At 54.5% G+C, this 9,641-nt stretch overlaps 1 long non-coding RNA gene across 1 annotated transcript; it reads left to right on the forward strand.

Annotated features, from left to right (window-relative positions):
* The first annotated feature begins 1,448 nt into the window (after positions 1-1,448).
* Positions 1,449-3,107, forward strand: LOC116525586. Its single transcript, XR_004257736.1, has 3 exons — positions 1,449-1,907; positions 2,392-2,626; positions 3,038-3,107. It is a non-coding gene; the product is annotated as an uncharacterized LOC116525586 (long non-coding RNA).
* Positions 3,108-9,641: the final 6,534 nt, after the last annotated feature.

Consider the following 9,641-nt stretch of genomic DNA (forward strand, 5'->3'; position numbering starts at 1 on the left):
AGCTATTAATCATTGTTATTTGTCATTTACATGCAAGGAAATGGAGGCTCAGGTTCGCTTCTAAGATGGACAGCTACTAAGTGCCTGATGGAGTTCTCAAACCCAGACAACATGACCTGAAGCTCATGTCGGTCCCCATGGGTTCCCTCTTTGTGTTTTTTGAGACAGGGTCTCACTCTGTCATCCAGGCTGGAGTGCAGTGGCATAATCACGGCTCACTGTAGCCTTGATCTCCAGCGCTCAGGTGAGCCCTCCTGCCTCAGCACCCCCGGCCAATTTTTGTATTTTTAGTAGAGACAGACTTTTGTCATGTTGCCCAGGCTGGTCTCAAATTCCTGGGCTCAAGTGATCCTCCTGCCTCAGCCTCCCAAAGTGCTGAGATTACAGGTGTGAGCCATCACACCCAGCCCTCATGGGTTCTCAGAGGTTAGTGGGCAGGCCAGCCTGGGAAGACCCCATTCCAAGTTTAGGAGGGCCAGGGCCAGGGATGGCTGGGAGGGGACCTTTATAAAGCATCTCAGGTAAGAAGCTCTGCTGAGCTGCAGGCCTCTGAGACCTGAGCTGCGGCCAAGGTAGCTGAGCTCAGGCCACCTCTGAACCTCCAAATGTCACTGTACCAGAGGATCAGACAAATATATAGAGAAAAAGAAGGTACTGGGGTTGTCCCTAGAGGCTTGCGGAGGCCCTGTCCTGCCCTTCCTCCCTCTTGCTCCTGGGCCAGCCACAGTGCTGCTCCCTGGAGTGGAAGTCATCTGGCTCCTGTTCTCCCTAATTGGCCTTCTGCTGGCCTTGCCTGGCCCTGAGTCCTCAGGGATGGAGCATGGCCCAGCCCTGGGGCTGACAGGTGGGCTGGAAGCTCAGTGCCTGGCTGAGGCCCCTTTGCCAGGCCCTGACTTGGTTCTGCTTGTTGCTTTGTTGTTTTTAGCTGCCCACTCCTGCAGGTGTCCTTCCTGCAGCTCTCATGAGGGGCCTCAGGGTCCTGCTGTCCCTGTCCTGCCCTGCCCTCTGCTCCCTGGTGACCCCAGGCCCAGCCCTTGTGCACGCTGCTCCCTGGCCTCACTCTCGGGATTCAAGGTGAGCAGCTTGCTACTTGAGGCCACCTACGGTAAGACCCCTTCAGCACCCTCTGGCTCCAGGCTGTCCCTGGAGGGCTCACACCTGCCTTACCCCAGCCACAAGGGCAGCTGTGTGCTGGATACCCTAAACCCACTCTGTGCCCAGGTCACCTCCTCCCTCTCACCTGTGGGGCGGTCTCCACCCAGTCCTAGTTCAGGCCTCCTCCATCCCCCACTCTGAGGCTCCTCCTGCTCCCAGCCTTTAACCCCCTGAGGTCTGACAAGGAGGAGGAGAGAGGGGAAGATGCCTGCTCACCTGCACATTGTCGTGGGAACAAACCATCCCACAGGGACTGGCACTTGTAAGCCATTGTCGTACACGTGTGGCACATTAGAAATCCAGAGGGCAGAATGCCTCCCTCTCTCTACTACAAAGAAACGTAGTCAGACAGGTCAGAGTGAATGAACAACACACCTCGGTGTCTTCTGTAACAAATCCCTGGCAACTAAGCTTCCTGACAACAAACAAAGGGACAAGTGCCATTCAGCAGCCACTCCCGGCTGGTGTCAGGTCAGTGCCGGCCAGAGGCTCAAGTTTTTATGGAAAGCAGGTTGCAATGGCTTGGGCGGGAGAGTGTAATTGATGGACAGACTCAAGCACCTGAAGGCCATTCATTTGCCTCCGACCTCGAGCCTCTTAGCCAGGGATACAGAGAGGAGGAGGAAGAGGAGGAGGAGGTGAGTTCTGTCTGTTTCCTCTTGATTTCCCTCTCTAAAAGAGCTGAGTTTTCTTCATCTGCTGCCTTGGGAACTCAGCCGGGCCCTTCTGCCGGAGCAGGACGTGCATGGTGGGTAAGCAAGCCATCTGTGTGCACCCTGTGGCTTCCGGCATCTCTGGTGTGAGGCAGGCGTGGCTCGGAGCTATTCTGAGCACGTGCGTCTGGGTGCCCTTACTCCGCATCCTGGGACACCGGGTTTTGCATCTTCTGTGTCACTACAGCTGTACTGCATTCTTTTACCCCGGGCAGTCCCAGGTCTGCCAGGACAGTGTTTCTTTAGGACACACCCTTTCTATTCTACGGTGGCATGCTGAGTGTGTGGTGTCCTGGTTGAGGGTTTGGGAACCTCCAGGAGGTGGGAGACAGAGTCTGGAGCAGCTCCCTGGGAAGCCCCCGTCTCTGTGGTCCTCCATGGTGGGCATTCGGAGGGAGTGAGCCTCGGCTGTGAAACTGGAATGAGTCTGGGTTTCCAGCTGATGGGGAGCTTTTATTTCTGATCTGGTTTACTGCCCGTTGGTTTCTAAATTACAGCCTTGCTGTCACCCTGTGTGTTACAGGTTTGGTTTCCTGGGCAGCAGGCTGAGTCTGCAGGATGGTTATTGAAGAACAATGGAGGAGGAAGCTGGAGCGGCTGCGGGAGAGCCTGGCCAGGGAAGCCCTCAGAGCTGTCCTGAGTGGGCTGGGGCGGCCAGCCCTGGTCTCTCGTCAGCACAGGCCTTTGGCTGTGGCCCCTCAGAGGAGGGTGTCGCTGTGGGCAGGGCCCTTTGCAGCTAAGCCAGCTGCCAGCGGCAGGTAACGCGTCCACCATCAGAGCCTGGGATCCACTGCGTGGCCGTGTTGCTCGGCGCTGGCCTCGCTGACCCTCCGGGGAGGCCGGGACCCGAGCCTTGGCCTCCACGTCCTCACCACCCAGGTCCTAGCCAGTACATTCACGTTCCCTCCGTCTGCTCAGAGAACTCTTACTCATACCGTAAGGCCGAGGTCAAACATCTCTGCTGCGCTGCCCATCTCTGACAGCCACCTCTCCAGCTCCAGAGCTCCGTTCCCCCGCAGGGCTCCACAGCGCCTCCTTCCTACCCATCCTGGAATTTACATTTGTCCTATGGAAACAATGTCTTGCAAGCCTGCTCCCCACCCTGTACTTACCAGGAGTCCCCTGGGATCGGACAGTCTTTTCTTTCTCCTTTCATCCTTGGTCCCCAGTGCCATGCCTGGAACGTGGAGGCAGCTGCTCACTTTGCTGAATGAATGTAGGAGGGAGGCAAAGGGAAGGGGTGGTAGGGGACCCTCATCCAGCCAAGCTGACCCCCAGATGTTAGGCCCCAGGCAGAGCCCCTGTCCCCAGCCTGGGACCCTCACTACTTCTGGCTCCTGTCGGCAGGAAGGGCCCCATCCTCAGGGGCCACAGTGGCAGAGGCTCCTGGGGAAGCTGTAACAGACAGGTGCAGCCACTCCTGCTGACATCTCTCCTCCACCCTCATCCTCCTTGGGAGACCTCTCCTGGATTCTTAGTGGCCGGAGCTCTGTCAGCTTGACAGTAGGCGAGGGTTACCCGGAGCCCTTCCTTCTTGTTTTAAACTCCCTCCTTCTCCATGACCAGGAGGGTCTGAGAGAGGAGGTGGGAAGGGGGCTCACCTCCGGGGTGAGGACACTGAGCTCTCCCTCCCTGGGGCTGCCACCCAGCCCTTTAAAGGTTAAGTGTGTTTGTGCGGCATCTTCAGGAGGTTGCTGGGTCTGACAAAATGGAGGGAAGAGTGATTAATGGCTGGTGTCCTTGCTGCCGTCCCCACAGGGAGGGAGGCTCCGTCAGCCACCCAGGAGCTGCTCCGGTGGCTCCCAGCAGGCTTCAGGACAAGCACTCCTGGACCAAGAGGAGGGTGCGATTCTGCAGTGGGGCCTGGAGGGAGGCTGGGGAGCTGCTCTCTCGGGAAAACCTGAGATGGCTCCAGGCCAGAGCGATCCCTGTGGGATTGCAGGCAGAAGGGAACAGAAGTCTGTGACCCACTGAGGCTAAGTTGTAGAAATTCATGACTTTTACATCATGCCCTCTAATACAGTCCGATGTGTCTTAGCATAACAGTTATGTTTTAGGTTGTGCAGCAATCAAATAGTTTAACTTAACACCGGCCAGGCAGTGGCTCACATCTAAACTCCCAGCACTTTGGGAGGCCAGGGCAGGAGGATCACTTGAGCCAAGGAGTTGGAGACCAGCCTGGGCAACATAAGGACACCCCATCTCTATAAAACATTGAAAAGTTAATGGAGCGTGGTGGCACTCAAAACTCGGGAGGCTGAGTGGGGGGATCGCTTGAGCCCAGTGCGTCACGCACTGCCGCCCGGGTGGCAGAGCCGGCCCCTGTCTCAGAACAACAATGACCACAGCAGCAACATCTAACCCTCCCGTCCCAATTTACTTCTTAAGTAAAGTGATTACTCCAGCAAGACGTGCTGATGAGGGTGTCTCGAGCCCCTCGCCCGCAGCTCCCGAGGGCCCCAGTTGGAGAAACCTGGGCTTCAAGGCATCCCTGGGAGGTGGCAGGGGAGCAGGTGGGGATGGGGAGCTGGCCTCAGGTCTCTTCCACTGCCCCAAGGCCTGTGCCTCGTTGGAGGTGTGCTGGGCTTGCCTCTTGAAGCCAGGGCTCCATTTTGCAGTGTGGCATCAGGTACAGCCTGGGTGCTGAGTGGGCTTTTTGAGCAAATGATAAATGCGTGAAAGGTGACTCTCAGGGGGGAGTTCAGGGGAGGCCAGGTGTCAGGGGGAATGACCAGACCCTTGCCCAGGAGGGAGCAGTCTCAACTGCGGGGAGTGGGGGAAGCAGAGAACGGATGGGAGGGCGGGGAGCGTGCAGCCCCCAAGACCTGGCACTCCAGCCAGCCTTGGGCCTCTGTTGAGCCATTTGGGGTCTTTGATACAAGCATTCCTGCAAGAGTGCCTTGCATGCCCCCACCTCCCTATTGGGACAGGCAGGAAGCGAGTGGGGTGATCCTCCTCGACCCTTGTTTTTCTTTTCTTTTCTTTCTTTTCTTCCTTCCTATTTTTTTTATTTTGAGATGGAGTCTCACTCTGTCGCCCAGGCTGGAGTGCAATGGCGCTATCTCCACTCACTGCAACCTCCGCCTCCTGGGTTCTAGCAGTTCTCCTGCCTCAGCCTCCCAAGTAGCTGGGATTACGGGCGCGTGCCACCACGCCTGGCTAATTTTTTGTATTTTTAATAGAGATGGGGTTTCACCATGTTGGCCAGGATGGTCTCAAACTCCTGACCTCATGATCTGCCCACCTGGGCCTCCCAAAGTGCTGGAATTACAGGCGAGAGTCACTGTGCCTGGCCTGCCTTTTCTTTTCTTTTTTCTTTTCTCTCTTTCTTTCTTTCCTTCCTCTCTCTTTTTTTGGAGATGGGGTCTTGCACTGTCGCCCGGGTTGTAGTGCAATAGTGTGGTCTCAGCTCACTACAACCTCCACTTCCCAGATTCAAGCGATTCTCCTGCCTCAGCCTCCCAAGTAACTGGAATTACAGGCGCCTGCCACCACACCTGGCTAATTTTTTGTATTTTTTTGTAGAGATGGGGTTTCACCATGTTGGTCAAGCTGGTCTCCAACTCCTGACCTCGTGATCAGCCCACCTGGGCCTCCCAAAGTGCTGGGATTACAAGCCTGAGCCACTGCGCCTGGCCTCTTTCTCTCTCCCTTCCCTTCCCCTGCCCTCCCCTCTCCTCCCCCTCTCCTCCGCCCTCCCCCCTTCCTCCTCCACTCCCCTCCCCTTCCCTTCCCTCCTCTTTCTTTATCTTTCTTTCTCTCTTTTTCTTTTTCTTTCTCTTTTTCTTCCTTCCTTCCTTCCTTCCTTCCTTCCTTCCTTCCCTCCTTCCTCCCTCCCCTCCCCCCTCCCCTCCCCCTCTCCTTCCCTCTCCCCCCTTCCCCCTCCCCTTCCCTCCCCTTCCCTTCCCTCCTCTTTCTTTATCTTTCTTTCTCTCTTTTTCTTTCTCTTTTTCTTTCTTTCTCCCTTCCTTCCTTCCTTCCTTCCTTCCTTCCTTCCTTCCTTCCTTCCCTCCCTCCCTCCCTCCTCCCTCCCTCCCTCCCTCCCTCCCTCTCTCCCTTTCTTTTCTTTCTTCTCAGAGTCTTGCTGTGTTGCCCAGGCTGGAGTGCAGTGGCGTGATCTCGGCTCACTGCAACCTCTGCCCCTTGAGTTCAAGTGATTCTCCTGCCTCAGCCTCCTGAGTAGCTGGGATTCCAGGCGCGTGGCACCATGCCCAACTTCTTTTTATGTATTTTTAGTAGAGTTGGGGTTTCACCATGATGTTGACCACAATGGTCTCAAATTCCTGACCTCAGGTGATCCTCCTGCCTCGGCCTTCCAAAGTGTTGGGATTACAGGTGTGAGCCATCGTGCCTGGCCTTGACCCCTGTTTTCTGATCGCCCTCATTGGGAGGAAGACTCCTCGCCTAAGAGACAACAGAGGAGAAAGTGCTTGGAAAATAAAAGCAATATTCACCATGAAAGATTTTTAACATGTAAGTGCTGCGTGACTGCATTGTCAAACATTAATAACTCAGCTGTTTTCAGGTTCCCAATCAGGATCAATGCCCCTGGGACTGTGAAAACGCCATCACAAGTGTTTACATTATTCTCCTGGGTGAGTGGAGCTTTGGAAAGGAAAAGAAGGAAACTATAAACTGACAAACTTCTGAAAACACTCGGGACTTGCAGGGTTTTTCTTCTCTCCCCAAGAGCAAAACTGGGGCTGAGTGACACTTCGCAGGCATGGAGCGCTGCAGGCGTTTCCTCGTCTGATGCTCACAGCAGCCCCCAGGTAGGCAGATGTGGTGTATTTACGACTTTGAATTGAGTCCCTTCCAAGGATTGGGAGGGAGGGAGGGCGTGAGTGTGTGCGTGTGCACACCCGTGCACAGGGGAGGTGGGACCTTTGGATTCTGATGCCAGTTACATGGACATCCTTACATCCTCAGATAAACCGCCACCGAGCCTGAGGTGCTCACAATATCCACATTTTTCTCTATCCTGACAGCTTTTGAGACGCCAGGCCAGCCTCCCTTCCTAACCGCTCATTTTCTGAGGAGTGGTGGCTCAGGTGGTTGTTGGAGCAGAACACACAGCTTCGATCCCTCTGTGGGGCGCGCCTTGTGGCATGGGGTCCCTACGCCTGGCACGCCATCGCCTCTATAAGAATGAGCTGTCCTCATGGCCACTGCGTGGTGGTCGCTGCAGAGGGACGTGGCATCACAGCACCTGGTGGCTCCATCCATCCCCCGCTTCGTGCCTACAGCACGCTTGAAACGCAGTCTCCCATAACAACCTCTCCCCCGCCAGGGATGCATTCTTTCTTATTGTTTCCATTTTCTAGTTTGTGGCGATTGGATTCTTGTTTCTAATTCTTCCTTCTCTCCCTGCTGTAGAATTTCACATTTGCCTCTTTTGCCAGGTGGCTTTGCAGTGCATCCCCACCCTCCCCCGCCAAGAGTGGGTGCAGAATTTTCTCCTGCTCTGTCGATGCTGGGTGTGGCCACGTGCCCTGAAATGATACCCAGAGCCGAACCTCTGCTGACCTGTACCCACAAATAAAAATGTCTTTTCTTTTTTTGAGACAGAGTCTAGCACTGTTGCCCGGGCTGGAGCACAGTGACGCAATGTCTGCTCACTGAAACCTCCGCCTCCCGGGTTCAAGCGATCCTCCTACCTTAGCCTCCTGAGTAGCTGGGATTACAGGTGCCCACTACCACGTATTTTTAGTAGAGAAGAGGTTTCACCATGTTGGCCAGGATGGTCTCGAGCTCCTGACCTCATGATTTGCCCGCCTCAGCCTCCCAAATTGCTGAAATTACAGGCATCAGCCACTGCGCCTGGCCAAAACAAATGTTGATCTTTGTTGCGCCAGATTTCTGAGGAAATCTCATTAGTCACATTATCGTAGCGACAAGTTCCCAGGTCATTCATTCACTCAACAAACACTATGTGGCACGTGGCTGCCTTGGGTTAGAAAAGCTGCTGGGAGCTAGAGATTAAAAGACAGGACATAGTCCCTAGCCTCAGGGGTCTTACAGCGTAATAGCATTGTGGCTGTCAGGCTGTGAGGAGACAAGACAACAGCAGTCCCCTGTCGCACAGGGGTTTTCGGAGTTTGGGGTGGAGAGGGTGGAAACGGGAGCCCGAGCAGGCGGGGTGCCAGGCGGGGTGGCCCACCTCTCACCCAGAGCCACATGCCTCCTTTTTCGTACGTGTCATGCTTCGGGGTCTTGAGTAAGGTGCTATTTCTCAAAAGCATCCTACTGCCACAACGGTGTTTGCAAAGCTCTGCGGGAGGAAGCTGCAGGTCATGGGTGGGGTGGGGAACTGAGGTCACACAGACTCAGTCAGGAAGACTGGGGACTCCTGCCCCCAAACGTCAGGCTTGGCCCTCTGGGGTCCTTGCGGAACAGCCGTGTCCTTTCCCTCTTCATTATTTTTCTTTTTTTTTTCATTTTTTCTTTTTTTTGAGACGGAGTTTCACTCTTGTTGCCCAGGCTGGAGTGCAATGGCGCGATCTCGGCTCACCGCAACCTCCGCCTCCTGGGTTCAGGCAATTCTCCTGCCTCAGCCTCCTGAGTAGCTGGGATTACAGGCACGCGCCACCATGCCCAGCTGATTTTTTGTATTTTTAGTAGAGACGGGGTTTCACCATGTTGACCAGGATGGTCTCGATCTCTTGACCTCGTGATCCACCCGCCTCGGCCTCCCAAAGTGTTGGGATTACAGGCGTGAGCCACCGCTCCCGGCCCATTATTTTTCCAAATACCAGCCCTGCGAGACATGTTAGGACCCATCTAGCTCCATGGAATTCCTCTTCACATCCCTGTGGGAACACAGACAGGCCCGAGGCAGGGGCTGGCTTGGAGTCCCATGGTGGTGGAGGCAGAACCTCCGCAGACCGTGTCGCCAGCTTCTCCTCTCTGCCTCAGTGATCTGAAACCTTCAGCGGGTCCTCTGAGCCACTCCTGGTGCCGTGGGCTTCCCCGAGCTGCGCACACCGACGGCCGTGAGGAGCGACTGCAGGCATGGCAGCACCTCCTCGCTGTCGGCCAGCCCGTGCGCACCCGACTGCCCCGAGGGAATGACAATAAAACTTCCAAGACAGTCCACTTTTTAGGAGTTATAAGCAAACAGCAAACACAGCCTGTCGGTCGTGCCGAATGCTGTTTTCTCATCCAAAAACACGGGATGAAAATGCGAGGCTCTGTACAGAGCGACTGAGTCATACTCAACGTTCTCCAATAAACATCTTCGAGTTGTGTTTCACTAACACTTACGGGTGAGTCTCAGTGGCCCGTGCCTCAGTGTCCTGCTCTGTGAAATGACAAAATCAGACACAGCTCCTGGAGACAGCCCCACTCACTCCGGAGTTAAGTGAAGCCCTTGAAGGAAAACCACTAGGTTTTCTAAGAGTTTCTGGCATTACTTATTTTTATTATCCTCACCAAAACTTTATATTCAGCCACTTGTTTTTCCTCTGTATTTTCTGGAACCTTCTCTTTAGTGTGTTTCATGAATGGGACACACAAAAGTCTCTTTGACCTTCTCTCCCTCTCTCTCTCTGTGAGGATCTTCTTGATATTATTGAATTTTATTTATAGCAAGACCCATCTGAGGCAATCCTGGTGCAATCTTCCTCACTTTGTCCTTCTTCCGTTTTTCCTATCTTCCTTCCTTTCTTTCTCTCTCTCTTTCTTTCTTTCTTTCCTTCTTCCTTCCTTCCTTCCCCTTTCTTTCTTTCTTCTTTCCTTCTTTCCTTCTTTCTTTCTTTCTTTCTTTCTTTCTTT

Source organism: Sapajus apella, unplaced genomic scaffold (assembly GCF_009761245.1).
Source record: "Sapajus apella isolate SASKATOON/1434 unplaced genomic scaffold, GSC_monkey_1.0 scaffold48, whole genome shotgun sequence".
In the NCBI taxonomy this organism is placed as follows: domain Eukaryota; kingdom Metazoa; phylum Chordata; class Mammalia; order Primates; family Cebidae; genus Sapajus; species Sapajus apella.